Below are 15566 nucleotides of genomic sequence, written 5' to 3'. Positions count from 1 at the left end.
ATCTGCATCCACAGCGACGACTCTGCTTGCAACATTGTTTCCACAGCTCCTTCCAGAACTGCAACATTTCCCCTGCTGTGCATCCTCTGAGGGCGACAAGTCTTCAGTCTGCACAAGAAGCAAGAAGGAATCTCCTTTGGAGTGAAGGAATCACTCCCCTGCATCTGTAGGCACCAACTGCAACGATGACCAGCTTCATGGATCTCCTCTCCTCCAGAGCTGCGTGGATCCTGCATCACAGGTGGTGGTCTGAGTGGTCCCCTTGGTCCTCTCTACCAGCTGTCCAACTTGGGAGACTGTAAGCCCTTGCCTCTCCACACAGTAGAGTACCTCAAGTACTGTGATTCTTGCAGCTACCAAGGCTTATTGGCATCTTCTCCATGTGATCTTCAGGCTCTGTGTAGCCCCAGCCCCCAGCACTATTCCTTTTGAAGCACAGCCCTCTGCGTGCTGCTCCTGTGACGTAGGACTTCTTCCAAGGTGTGCTGTGTGGGCATCACCGCAAATCCTGTGCCTGCTGCCTGAGGGTCGCCAGTGGGGCTGTCTCCTCTTCCTGTGACTCTCCTCACTGCTGAGGGTTACCCTGGACTCCCCTCCGTAGGTTGAGTCCCCCTGGACCTCGCTGGTCCCTGGCAGCTCCACATTTCTTCTTCCACTACATTTGCCTTTGCCAAGGCTTGTTGGTTGTTTTTCCACACCACTGACCGACTGCAATCCTTCTTCTGGCGTGGGACATCGACTGCATCACTTCAGGAACTCTTCAGCTGCTCCAGTGCTGCACTGCTTACTGTCTTCGTCCACCGTCGACCTGGTCCTATATCCACAGACGGGTGGGTAGTGGCTCCTGCCACCACCGGACACTCCAACGTGAACTGGACTTGGTCCCCTTCCTTTACAGGTCTTTCTCTTCCAGGATCCACCTTTGGCTTCTTGCAGACTTGTCTGGGTCTTGCATTATCCTCGTCTGAAGTCCTTTTGGTGGTTTTGGGAAGAACCAGGCACTTAACTCTCTTCTCCTGGTCGCTGGGGGGCACTCTGGTACTTACCTTTAGAAGTTCCTAGTTCCTCCAGCTCCCCTCTATCAATTCCACTTCCTTGGGTGGTGGTGCGACTTTCGCATTCCACTTTTTTAGTATATGGTTTGGTCCCTCCCAGGGCCTTCAGTACTTACTATTGTTTTCACTGTTTTCTATTGCCTTTTATGCAAACTCCTGACTGCTAATGTATATATAATAGTGTGTTTACTTACCTCCAGTTAGGGTATTACCTATATAGTATTTTTGTATTTGTGTTACCATAATAAAGTACCTTTATTTTTGTAACACTGTGTGGTCCTTTCATGGGTGTAAGTGCTGTATGACTACAGTAGTATTGCATAAGCTTTGTAAGTTTCCTAAATACGCTTTGGCTGCTCATCCACAGCTACCCCTAGAGAGTGTGGCTTCCTAGACACTGACTACACCTCACTAATAGGGGATACATGGGCCTGGTATAAGGTGATATCACCATAAGTGCTCACCACACACCAGGTCAGCTTCCTAGATACCACAGCTGCGCAGAGGTTCTGCATGGCTCACTGACAAGCCTCTCACACTTTTTAGTTTCGGGTAGGCCTTAGTTGCGGCAGGGGTATGCATGGTAGGGGAATACACATCTAATGTTAGTCCTGTTGGCTAAGGTCACTAGTTGCAACACAACAGATATTTCAATTTCAAGGAGTATGAGGTGGGAGTTGTGGGTGTGGAGAGGTTCCCCCACTGGTGGTGGTGGACGTGGGAATGCATTAGGCTCACGAGACACACTCATACACAGCCCTGACCTTAAAGACTGATGCCGATATACTGATGCTCCAGGAAACCCACCTCCTGGGCAATAGGGGCTGCTTTCTGACTCGCAGGGGTTATGCCCAGGTTTATCATTCGGGATTTCATAGGGGCTCTCGAGGTACAGCCTTCTTAACCTGGAAACGCATGCCCTTAGGGGTCTCTAAGGTGTGGCATGATAGTTTGGGCCGGTTTGTGGTGGTGACAGGCACCTTACATGTCCATGCCCCTCCACCCCTACATCGGACTTCTTGGCGAAACTGGGAGGCCTCATTCGCGAGCTCCCATAGGCTCCATGGCTACTTAGGCGGAGATGTACTACCTGAGTCTCGACCGCTCCTCTGCCCTGCAGACATGGGATGCAACCTAACTCTTCTCGCGGCCTTTGTGCATAACTTGACTCTGGTTGATATGGGGAGAGCACATCACCAGGGGGAGAGAGGGATATACCTTCTACTCTGGGGCCCACCGGTCTTTCTCCCATCTCCCGACTACTGTTTCATGCCACCACGTTTGGTCCACCAGAGTCTTAAACGCTAGGCTGCTGGCTCGGGCCTCTCAGATCACTCATCAGTGGCAGTGAACCTGGCGTGGGCCCAGTCTAGGGCGGAGGCGTGCAGGAGCCTGGACCTATGGACTCTCCAAAATGAGGAATTTAGGGAAATGTGTTGAAACGCATGCCAATGATTCCTAACTGACAACAAGGGTTCAGTGAAATCCCAAGGTGCGATGTGGGAGGCCCAAAAATCTACCATCAGGAAAGACATCATCAGTTACTCCAAAGGCCAAAGAGACCTAGCTCAGTGGAAGATTACAGACCTCAAGGAGCGAGTACTCGATCTTGAGAGTTGCTAAGTGGCATTGATGGAAGAGTTTCTATTACGGGATTCGCTGCACACCCAAATATTGACCAGGCAGCATCTCACACATGAGGCGAGGGAGGCCTTGATGGCCACCCGGAGCAAAATCTACCAATGTGGCGATAAGGCCAGTAACACCTTATACCAGCTAAGTACTCTCAGGGAGACCAATGCCCCACTTGCAGATTTAACAGCCAAGGATGGCTCACAGGTGACTGGCAGTGAGCCGATTGCACGCGCTTTTGCATCCTACAACTGTATGTCTCAGACACTAAGGGGGTCATTCTGACCTCAGCGGTAAAAGGCGCTAACCGCCGGTCAGAAGACCGCCATAACACTGCCGCGGTCGCGGTAAACCGCCACGGTCATTCTGACCCGCAACTGGCAAACCGCCAAAAACCCGACACCAACAAAAGTCCGCCACACCAAAGGTCAGCGGGAAACTGGCGATGACCAAACCTCCACCGTCACGCCAACAGAAATACGCCCATACCATTCCAACCCACAAATCCCCGCAGCGGTCTTTCAACGGCGGTATTCCATTGGCGGTACACACCGCCGCGCTCAAAATACACACACCTTTACAAAACACTACCACATTGGACAAATCAAAATATACACACCTGAGACACATAAACACACCACTCCCACACACCCAATTAAATATAAAACACACACCCACATCACCCACAAACCCCATGGCACCCCAAAGACACCCCAGGTTCTCTGACGCAGAACTCAGGGTCATGGTGGAGGAAATAGTTTGTGTAGAGACCCAGCTCTTCGGGGCACAGGTGCAGCACACCACCATTGCCAGGAAGATGGAGCTATGGAGCAGAATAGTGGACAGGGTCAACGCTGTGGGACAGCATCCACGCAATCGGGACGACATCAGGAAGCGGTGGAACGACCTACGGGGGAAGGTGCGTTCCATGGTATCAAGGCACAACATCGCGGTACAGCGGACTGGCGGCGGACCCCCACCTACTCCCCCAGAATTCACAGCATGGGAGGAGGAAGTCTTGCACATCCTGCATCCTGAGGGCCTCGCAGGAGTAGGCGGAGGAATGGACTCTGGTAAGTCAAATCTTCACTACTTCATTCCCCCCACCCCACCTGCATGCCAAATCATACCCCCACCCTCACCCCCACCCCCACCCCCACCACACCAACTCCTTGCAAATGGCTCACCATCACATCCCACCCGTCCCAAAACCTAGCCCTGCATGCGTCCCCAAAGCATGCCCACTGCACACACCCATCACCCCCACAAGCCACCGTCACAAAAGCCCCCACAAGGGAATGCCAGCACTGGGGTACACGGCCACCCACCCATTACACGAAATGCCACACACAGAAGCAATAACCATACTCTTATACCCCTGCAGGACCCGAACGCCACCACACCGGCACGGAGGGTCCAGAAACATCCATCCCACCCCCAGAAGAGGCCCCCAGTGATGACAGCAGCTCTGTCTCCCTGGACCCAGATGACCAGCCCGGCCCATCGGGGACCTCGGGACAGTCGGTTCCCCACAGACAGCCACAGGCTACACCTGACCTAACCCCCTCTGGGAACACCAGCACAGCTCCCACCCAGCGGGCCCATGCCTCTGTCTCCAGGACACGTCAATCAGCGGTGTGTCCACCACTACAGGGCACCCAGGTTGACCCACCACCCCAACAACAACAGGGACCTGGGGGCAGTGGTAGTGGGCACACCGTCCAGGGGACAGAGGCCCAGGGAAACAGGGGAACTGGGAGGGCTGCTGTGCGACATGGGGGGGACAGGCCCAGGGAACCCACTCTCCAAGAGGCCCTCTCCTCCATCATGGGTGCATACCACCACTCCCAGGAGACGATGGCTACGGTACTGGCCAGGTTCCAGGAGATCCAGGTACTGCAGGAGGAACAGTACATGGGGTTCAGAGAGGAACTGAGGAACATTAGTTCCGCAATGGGGACCATCGTCGTGGCCCTTAACCAGATAGTCACCACATTGCGGGACCATGTGGCACCACAAAGGGCCCCTGTCACTAGCCTGGACCAGGAACAGCCTACCACCTCCGCCGGCGCTAGTGGACAGGAGGCCCTCACACAACGACAGGCCACCAGAACCCCACCTCCTGCAGAAGAAGAACCACCCCGCAAGCGGAACCTGAGATCTCACAAGAAGACAGAGTAGGATGCCAAGACCCCCGCCAGCAAACGATACCCCCTGATGTCATCCCACTGTCCCACATTGTCACCCTGTCCAACCTTGAACTGCCCCTGCTCCATCCTCCCACAGGCATATGGACAATGCCCCTGTGAGACTGAGAACTGGACTCTGCCATGGACATTACTCCACCATCATCCATCACCGTTTTACAATCATGTTCCTAAATGTAGCACTTTAATTAAATCACTTATTGCACTTAAAAAATCGGGAGTCTGCTTGTATTTTGAACAAATATATTAGACATAACGGTGCAAAAATGTTCAGTCACATTGTGATGACAACATACCACTGTCACACAGCTGTAGTCCATGGGCAAACAAAGCAGAGGTCACGCAGTGGGGCCCACAGCTCTGAAAACGGAAGGGAAAGTCACAACTCAGTTAACAGGAACTGGGGGGGAACTCAGACAGTAGAGAGGCAGGAGACTTTAAGTAAATGTAAAATGGCGTGGTTGATTCGTACCTGTGTGCTACTGAAAATACTGTTGTATCACTGTGTCCCTGTTGTCTGTGTCGTCCCCGTCGTCTTCCTCCTCTTCACTCTCCACAGGCTCCACAGCTGCTACAACACCACCATCTGGACCATCCTCCTGCAGGAAAGGCACCTGGCGTCGCAAAGCCAGGTTGTGAAGCATACAGCAGGCCACGATGATATGGCACACCTTCTTTGGTGAGTACATTAGGGATCCACCTGTCATATGCAGGCACCTAAACCTGGCCTTCAGGAGACCGAAGGTTCTTTCTATAATCCTCCTAGTTCGCCCATGGGCCTCATTGTAGCGTTCCTCTGCCCTTGTCCTGGGATTCCTCACTGGGGTAAGTAGCCACGACAGGTTGGGGTAACCAGAGTCCCCTATTAGCCACACACGGTGTGTCTCTGTAGCTGTTCCATCACATAAGGGATGCTGCTATTTCGCATGATGTACGCGTCATGCACTGACCCAGGGAACTTGGCATTTACATGGGAGATGTACTGGTCAGCCAAACAGACCACCTGGACATTCATCGAATGATAACTTTTTCTGTTCCTGTACACCTGCTCACTTCCACTGGGGGGAACCAAAGCCACATGGGTCCCATCAATGGCACCAATGATGTTGGGGATATGTCCAAGGGCATAGAAATCACCCTGCACTGTAGCCAAATCGCCTACCTCAGGGAAAACAATGTAGCTCCGCATGTATTTCAGAAGGGCAGAAAACACTCTGGACAAAACCTTAGAAAACATAGGCTGAGACATCCCTGATGATATGGCCACTGTTGTTTCGAATGATCCATTTGCCAAAAAATGGAGTACTGACAGAACCTGCACCAGAGGGGGAATCCCTGTGGGTTGGCGAATGGGGGACATCAGGTCTGGCTCCAGCTGGGCACACAGTTCCTGTATAGTGGCTTGGTCAAGTCTGTATGTCAGTATGACATGTCTTTCTTCCATTGTCGACAGGTCCACCAGCGGTCTGTACACGGGAGGATTCCTCCATCTCCTCGCAAGTCCCCGCGGACAGTGCCTAGGAAGGACAACATGGAGCACAGAGTCAAGCAACCCACAGGTACGTAACCACAGCTTGCACAGTACACGATTCGCTATGCATTGAATGGCTTGTATGAGTGGCAATGCAAGGCCTAGGCCTGTGTGACGCAGTAGAAATTAAGCCATGTGGGCCCTTGAAATGGCGGCTGCCTGACCTGTAAAGTGTGACAATGGGATGTGAGGTCAATGCGCTGGCGTGGCACACCGTGGCGGTAGGCGGTCGAAGACCGCGGCGCAAAGCAGCATTGGTTAACATTGAACCCTATGGGTCTCAGGAGCCAATGACGATGTGCGCCGGCGGTCGCGGTACGCACCGCCGCGGGCATGACCGCCATTTTCTAACTGCTTAATCACTCGAGACTTGATCATCCACAGGAGAGGACCTATACTGCAAGTGCTGCTGTGACCTCGGTCTGGAAGATACAATGGCTGCTGCGACTGGGGAAAGGGCCCCTGCCTTCACATCTGAGGAATTGGAGAAACTTGTTGATGGGGTCCTCCCCCAGTATGCGCTACTCTACGGTCCTCCAGACCAACAGGTAAGTACACAGGGAGCACGTAGTATGGGCTATGCCTGTGTTGAGTGGGGTGGATGTTAGATGGTGGGGAGGGGAGCGAATGAGGAGTGCAACGCACGACAGATGAGAGCATGTGCCACATGGCAAGGTTGGGGAGGGGGGGCCACTCACATCGACCATGCAGAAAAGTGATGATATTTCTTTTTCCACCCTGTACATGTCACATAGGTCAGCGCCCATCAGAAGATCGACATTTGGCGTGCCATCGCCAAGGACGTCCGGGCCCTGGGGGTCCACAACAGACGGGGCACCCACTGCCGCAAGAGGTGGGAGGACATCCGCCGCGGGAGCAGAAAGACCGCTGAGGCTCTGCTGGGGATGGCCTCCCAACCTAGGAGGGGTGCCACACGGCAATTGACCCCCCTGATGTCCCGGATCCTGGCGGTGGCCTACCTCGATTTGGATGGGCGCGTGAGGACATCACAGCAGACACAAGGGGGTGAGTATCAGCCCATTCTGCTATATTAGCGCACAGTGGAGGTGTCTGGGTGGGGGAGGAGGGCTGTGGCTATCTCTAGGCCAGGGCGGTTTCTGTAGGCTAGGCCCCTCCGTTAGGCATGGCCCTGTGCCCCCGCCCCCCACCTCTGTAGGGTGCTAAGTACAGCTATCCATGGTCCGGGCTCACCTATGTGTGCATTTGTCGTCCATATACTTGTAGGCCAAGTCACAATAATTGAGTAGTGTACCCCGAGTGCGCGGCGTAGTGCAGGGGGCTTCTGTGTCTGTCCTCTCCGCCAACGGTGCCGCCAATGCATGCACTCAACATGTCTTTCTTTCTTCTCCCCCCCCCTTTTTTTGATTTTCCTGTTCATGTGTGCATTAGCATCATCAGGCGGAGAAGTGGCATCGGCGCACGAGGGAGCTGCATCTCACATGGCCCCGGAGGGCCCAGCAACCGACTACGAGTTCACCAGTGAGACGGAGGGCGAGGGGAGCACCACAACGGGGACCCGTGGAGACGTCAGCGACACCGACACGTCCTCGGAAGGGAGCTCCCTTGTGGTGGCGGCAACATCCATGCCCACCGCAACAACAGGTACAGCCGCCACCCAGCGCACCAGCTCCGCCCTCCCAGCAGCCCCTCAGCTTTCGCCCCGTGCCCGCTCGGCCAGGAAGCCGGGCATCTCCTTCGCCCCTGGCACCTCAGGTCCTGCCCCAGTTACCCCTGCTGCCCTCAGTGCGGAGATCATTGACCTCCTCCAGACGCTCATTGTTGGGCAGTCTACCCTTTTGAATGCCATCCAGGGCGTAGAAAGGGAGGTGCATCGGAGCAATGCATACCTGGAGGGCATTCATCATCAACACATAGCTTTATTCGGTTACTTTCAACCATAAAAGCAAAACAACCAACGTTTAAATGAAAGAGCAAATAGGAATTAGGTTAAAAAAGATAAGAAAGAGATAAAAACATATGTCAGCCTTAAAACACATAAAATTATTTTCCTTAAAAAAAAAAAAAGACACCTAACCCCCTAATACCTAACATTTAAATTAAACATGGGGTTTTATTTCAGTCTAGGTGTGTATTTAAAATTTGGCAGCTAAAACACTTTTTTTTTTTTTTTTTTTTTTTTTAAGCATTTGGTCCTCATCATCATTGTTTCCCCAAAAGTTTTGTACGTATATGCCAAGCAGCTACAATATACTTGCTGACCGCACAAGATAGAGGGAGAGAAGTTTCCCTCATCATGATCCTTAAGGCAACAATACAGTGTCTTGTCCCCATATTTCTGCACACAGATCGTAACCACTTCCGACGCGCAATCAAATAAGCAGGGCATATAAACATGAAATGTACAATAGATTCTGAAATTTGATAGCAACTCGGGCAAGTGTCAGGACTTGGGATCGCACTCCGCGTACTGCCATAGGACTTAAGAGGCAGACAACCATATCTGAACTGAATAAATAGACTCTTACTTAACCCCTTAGCTGCTGGGCCTTTTCCCCCCCAGTGCTGAGCCCTTTTTTGGCTATTTGGGGTAGTTCGCGCTTAGGGCTTCATAACTTTTTGTCCACATAAGCTAACCACGCCAAATTTGTGTCCTTTTTTTCCAACATCCTAGGGATTCTAATGGTACCCAGAGTTTGTGGTTTACCCTGGAGGAGACCAAGAAAATAGCCAAAATACAGTGAAAATTTAGTTTTTTCCAAAAAAATGGGAAAAAAGGGCCGCCGAAGAAGGCTTGTGGTTTTTTCCCTGAAAATGCCATCAACAAAGAGTTTCTGGTGCTGAAATCACTATCTTCCCACCTTTCAGGAACGGGCAGACTTGAATCAGAAAACCACATTTTCCAACACAAATTTGGCATTTTACTGGGACATACCCCATTTTTACTATTTTTGGTGCTTTCAACCTCCTTCCAGTTAGTGACAGGAATGGGTGTGAAACCAATGCTGGATCCCGGAAAGCTAAACGTTTCTGAAAACTAGACAAAATTCTGAATTCAGCAAGGGGTCATTTGTGTAGATCCTACAAGGTTTTCCTACAGAAAATAACAGCTGAAATAAAAAAATATTGAAATTGAGCTGAAAACAACAGCCATTTTTCTTTATGTTTTACTCTGTAACTTTTTTCTGCGATGTCAGATTTCTGAAAGCAATATACCGTTTTGTCTGCTGGACTCTTCTGGTTGCGGGGATATAAAGGGCTTATAGGTTCATCAAGAACCCTAGGTACCCAAAGCCAATAAATGAGGTGCACCCTGCAGTTGGTTTTCATTCTATACTGGGTATACAGCAATTCATTTGCTGAAATATGAGGAGTGAAAAAGAGGTATCAAGAAAACCTTTGCATTTCCAAAATGGGATCAAGATAAGGTTTTGAGGAGCAGTGGTTATTTGCACATCTTTGAATTCCGAGGTGCCCATACTAGCATGTGAATTGTAGGCATTTCTCAAATAGACGTCTTTTTTACACACTCTCTTGTATTTGGAAGGAAAAAATGTAGAGAAAGATAAGGGGCAATAACACTTGTTTTGCTATTCTATGTTCCCCCAAGTCTCCCAATAAAAATGATACCTCACTTGTGTGGGTAGGCCTAGCGCCCGCAACAGGAAATGCCCCAAAACACAACGTGGACACATCCCATTTTTTCACAAAATACAGAGCTGTTTTTTTGCAAAGTGCCTACCTGTAGATTATGGCCTCTAGCTCAGCCGGCACATAGGGAAACCTACCAAACCTGTACATTTTTGAAAACTAGAGACCTAGGGGAATCCAAGATGGGGTGACTCGCGGGGCTCTGACCAGGTTCTGTTACCCAGAATCCTTTGCAAACCTCAAAAAGTGGCTAAAAAAACAAGTTTTCCTCACATTTCGGTGACAGAAAGTTCTGGAATCTGAGAGGAGCCTCAAATTTCCTTCCACCCAGCGTCCCCCCAAGTCTCCCGATAAAAATGATACCTCACTTGTGTGGGTAGGCCTAGTGCCCGCGACAGGAAATGCCCCAAAACACAGCGTGGACACATCACAGAAAACAGCTGTTTTTTGCAAAGTGCCTACCTGTAGATTTTGGCCTCTAGCTCAGCCGGCACCTAGGGAAACCTACCAAACCTGTACATTTTTGAAAACTAGAGACCTAGGGGAATCCAAGATGCGGTGACTCGCGAGGCTCTGACCAGGTTCTGTTACCCAGAATCCTTTGCAAACCTCAAAAAGTGGCTAAAAAAACAAGTTTTCCTCACATTTCGGTGACAGAAAGTTCTGGAATCGGAGAGGAGCCTCAAATTTCCTTCCACCCAGCGTCCCCCCAAGTCTCCCGATAAAAATGATACCTCACTTGTGTGGGTAGGCCTAGCGCCCGCGACAGGAAATGCCCCAAAACACAACGTGGGCACATCACAGAAAACAGAGCTGTTTTTTGCAAAGTGCCTACCTGTAGATTTTGGCCTCTAGCTCAGCCGGCACCTAGGGAAACCTACCAAACCTGTACATTTTTGAAAACTAGAGACCTAGGGGAATCCAAGATGGGGTGACTCGCGGGGCTCTGACCAGGTTCTGTTACCCAGAATCCTTTGCAAACCTCAAAAAGTGGCTAAAAAAACAAGTTTTCCTCACATTTCGGTGACAGAAAGTTCTGGAATCTGAGAGGAGCCTCAAATTTCCTTCCACCCAGCGTCCCCCCAAGTCTCCCGATAAAAATGATACCTCACTTGTGTGGGTAGGCCTAGCACCCGCGACAGGAAATGCCCCAAAACACAACGTGGACACATCACAGAAAACAGAGCTGTTTTTTGCAAAGTGCCTACCTGTAGATTTTGGCCTCTAGCTCAGCCGGCACCTAGGGAAACCTACCAAACCTGTGCATTTCTGAAAACTAGAGACCTAGGGGAATCCAAGGAGGGGTGACTTGCGGGGCTCGGACCAGGTTCTGTTACCCAGAATCCTTTGCAAACCTCAAAAAGTGGCTAAAAAAACAAGTTTTCCTCACATTTCGGTGACAGAAAGTTCTGGAATCGGAGAGGAGCCTCAAATTTCCTTCCACCCAGCGTCCCCCCAAGTCTCCCGATAAAAATGATACCTCACTTGTGTGGGTAGGCCTAGCGCCCGCGACAGGAAATGCCCCAAAACACAATGTGGACACAACACAGAAAACAGAGCTGTTTTTTGCAAAGTGCCTACCTGTAGATTTTGGCCTCTAGCTCAGCCGGCACCTAGGGAAACCTACCAAACCTGTGCATTTCTGAAAACTAGAGACCTAGGGGAATCCAAGGAGGGGTGACTTGCGGGGCTCGGACCAGGTTCGGTTACCCAGAATCCTTTGCAAACCTCAAAAAGTGGCTAATAAAACAAGTTTTCGTCACATTTCGGTGACAGAAAGTTCTGGAATCTGAGAGGAGCCACAAATTTCCTTCCACCCAGCGTTCCCCCAAGCCTCCCGATAAAAATGATACCTCACTTGTGTGGTTAGGCCTGGTGCCTGCGACAGGAATAGATCACACAACGGTCAATGTTGGTCCTTACGTGAGGCAGCTGTTGACCCTGGGGTGATCCATTCCTGACACAGACACTAGGTGTAGGCACTCAAGTGGGGTAGTGTTTTTATCAGGACAGGTGAGGAGTCACTGGGTGGTAGGAATATTGTGGATCCCAGCATATTCCTGTAGTTTGTGTGACAGAAATGCGAGAAAAATTGAGTTTTTTTTCAACATTTCAGCTTTGCAGGGTATTCTGGGTAAGAAAACTTTGGGGAAGCCACACAAGTCACACCTCTGTGGACTCCCCCGAATGTCTAGTTTCCAGAAATGTTTGGGTTTAGTGTGTTTCTCTATATGGCCGCCGAATCCAGGACCAAAAACACAGGTGCCTGCCTTACAAAACCAGTTTGTTTTGCCATGGATAATTTTGATGTCTCCACAATATGATTTGGGTGGTGGAATTTGGGGCTGAACTAAATTGGGGAGCTCCCAAGAGAGCACTCTCTCTCTGCTTGCCGCCACATTCACCTGCTCTCTGGGTTGGCCTAACCCACTATTACCCAGTTGCACAAACAGCTTGCGAAGGGACAGCAGGACTGTCCTCATCACCTCCCTCATAATGTACTGGAAGAGGAGTTATCGAATGGGACTCCTCTGACTGAAAAATCACTCCCAGAGTCTGCGCCATTGTCCTATCCCTCAGATGCTGTCTCAGTATCTGATGTCTCAGTCTCTGATCCTATGTCAGAGCGGTCCTCTATAACCCGAGTGCAGGCAGCAGTCATCCATCAAGATGCCATCTCTGCTATTGGCTAAACTGTTGCTCTAAAACACTAGCCTGCGTAGACAGTCACAAAATCGATGGTGTGTGAGATACGTGCAACAGTAGAGGCCACCTTACCTGCGCTTCTTCCCTCAATCAGCACGTACTTTCAAGACACTCAAAAAACACCTTGTCACATACCATTCGTCACAGTCTTTAGCACCTCCTGCGCCCAGTCCAACAATCATTATTGGTGCTCCCACTCCCTCCTCCTCGGATTCCCTCATTACCCCCCAGCAAAAGTGCCCTTCATCTCTCCATAGACTTTGCTAATGTACTCAGCTATTTACATAAAATACAGATTTGCTCTTTGCAGTAGGCATATAAACCTTCTGCGCTTCTTTATGGCACTAAAACTGCCACTAAACAAGTCGGACCCTTTTCCCCCCAGGGAAACCACACACATATTGACAAAAGTGATATATATATGACAGCCAATCACCTGAAACTCAACTCAAGCAAAACCGAAATAATCCTCTTTGGCCCACACAAAAACACCTGGGACCCCTCATGGTGGCCCACCACGCTAGGCCCTGCACCCACCCCCGCCAACCACGCACGCAACCTCAGCATCATCCTAGACTCCTCCCTCTCGATGACCCAACAAATCAACGCTCTCACCTCCTCATGCTTCAACACACTCCGTATACTGAAACACATTCAAATGGATCCCCACAGAGACCAGAAAAACTGTCACTCACGCACACATCAGCAGCAGGCTTGATTACGGAAACGCCCTCTACGCCGGCACCACTCTAAAACTCAAGCGCAAACTACACGCATCTAGAACTCAGCAGCACGACTCATCCTCGACCTCCACCGACACGAATACATCTCTCCACACCTCAAATCCCTCCACTGGCTCCCCATTGACAAAAGGATCACCTTCAAGATCCTCATCCTCGCACACAAATCACTCCACAACACAGGCCCTGCCTACCTCAACGAGAGTCACCTTCCACACCCCCACACGAAACGTCCGCTCAGCTGACCTCTCTCTCGCCTCTGTCCCCCGCATCAAACACACCACCACCGGGGGCAGATCCTTCTCCTACCTTGCACCCAAAACCTGGAACGCCCTCACAACCCACCTTCGCAAGACCCAAAACCTACTTCTTTTCAGGAAGGGCCTCAAAACCTGGCTTTTCGAACAGTGAACCTCCCAGCCCCTTTCCCTCCCCCCGCCCCCCCCCCCCCAAGCGCCTTGAGACCCTCACAGGTGAGTAGCACACTTTATAAATCTCTTTGGTATATATAGATCTACCTCTATATATATATATATATCTATGTACATAGATATATCTATAGATATATCCATGTACATAGATATATCTATCTACATAGATATATAAATATAGATCTATATATAGATCTATTTTTTTTAGTTGTTGTATGGTTTCCTTGGGGGCCAAAATGGCCCCCAGGGAAACCCTACAACATCTAAAAAAAAAATTGCCCCCACAGGGGTCACCCTGCCCACGGGCGACCCCCTGTCATTTTATTTATTTTTTATTTTTATTTTTTTGAAAAAAAAACAATCCCCGGGGGGGGGGGGCACCTACCTTTTTTTTTTAAATTAATTATGCCCCCGGGGGGGGCGTCCCATTTTCCGAGGGGGCCGCCCCCCCAAAGTGAAATCCCTGGCGTCTAGTGGTGTTTCCTGGCCCCCGATCGCAGCTGTGCTGCGATCGGGGGCCAGGAAACAGTTTGAGAAGGCCTCGTAAGAAAGGGGAGAGTCTCCCCTTTCTTACAAGGCCTTTTCAAAGTGTTTCCTGGCCCCCCGATCGCAGCTGTGCTGCGATCGGGGGGCCAGGAAACACTTTCAGGAAGGCCTCGTAAGAAAGGGGAGACACTCCCCTTTCTTACGAGGCCTTCCCGAACGTGGGAAAGGCCGTTTTCCCCATCAAAGCAGGAAGCGGCCGCAAGGCTGCTTCCTGCTTTGATGGGGAAAACACCTTTGCAACGTCAGCGTGCCGCGAGGCGCGCTGACGTCACAAAGGGGCGGGTGGGGGGTCGGGGGGAGACACGGAAGCTTCCGTGTCTCCCGGGGGGGGTTTAAAAAAAATAATAAATCCTCGGGTGCGATGCACCCGAGGATTTATTGATACCCTTCCTGGTGTCGGCCACTGGTCGTGACCCGCACCAGGGAGGGTGTGTGGGCGTCGGCCAGTGGCCGACGCCCGCAACGAAGAGGTTAATGGATCAAGAATTGTATCCATAAATGGTTCCAAATATGGATACCATTTAAAATCAAAGAATTGTGACGTCAATCTGCCGTGTGTTGAGCACAGCAGATAGTTTTCCCTGACGTGTCCAGTAAACAGTTTTCAGATGATTCTTCTGATCCTTCCTTATACTTTCTGGATGACTCCAAAACTCACTAAGACCCAATCTATGAAACCATTTTGAGATGTGGTTAAACCAGGAAATGTTAAGTACATTTGGTCTATCTAGAATGTCTTGAATAGACTCCTTGTATGTGGATAGCTCAGGGGTGGCCCATACACGGACCCAGAAAAGCAATGGTCGTAGGGCAATTACATCTGAAATGCGTGGAAGGCCGAGGTCCCAGAACATTGGCAGCAGTGGGGTACTGCGAGGACAGGCCAAGATTGACCTTACAAAGTTGTTTTCCCCCACTGCTAGCTTGCTAGTGTTCGAGGGCCCCCAAATTTCTGCCCCATAGACCGCAGCGCTCTGTGCCTTTGCTCTGTAAATTTTAATAGTTGGAGTAATCACTCTCTCAGAGGTGGACTTGTGGAAGCGTAAAATGGCCCCAGATCTCTGTGCCAGAAGAGCTAAGCTTTTATC

General features: G+C 50.6%; 1 protein-coding gene across 3 annotated transcripts in view; it reads right to left on the bottom strand.

The window, feature by feature from the left end:
* Positions 1–15566, bottom strand: part of TBC1D17 (TBC1 domain family member 17) — a 416105-nt gene that overhangs the window by 207194 nt on the left and 193345 nt on the right. The gene's annotated exons all lie outside the window — the stretch shown is intronic.

The sequence above is a fragment of the Pleurodeles waltl genome, chromosome 7 (genome assembly GCF_031143425.1).
Source record: "Pleurodeles waltl isolate 20211129_DDA chromosome 7, aPleWal1.hap1.20221129, whole genome shotgun sequence".
In the NCBI taxonomy this organism is placed as follows: Eukaryota; Metazoa; Chordata; class Amphibia; order Caudata; family Salamandridae; genus Pleurodeles; species Pleurodeles waltl.
The sequence above is the reverse complement of the archived record's forward strand: the minus strand, read 5'-3'. Positions and strand labels throughout refer to the sequence as shown.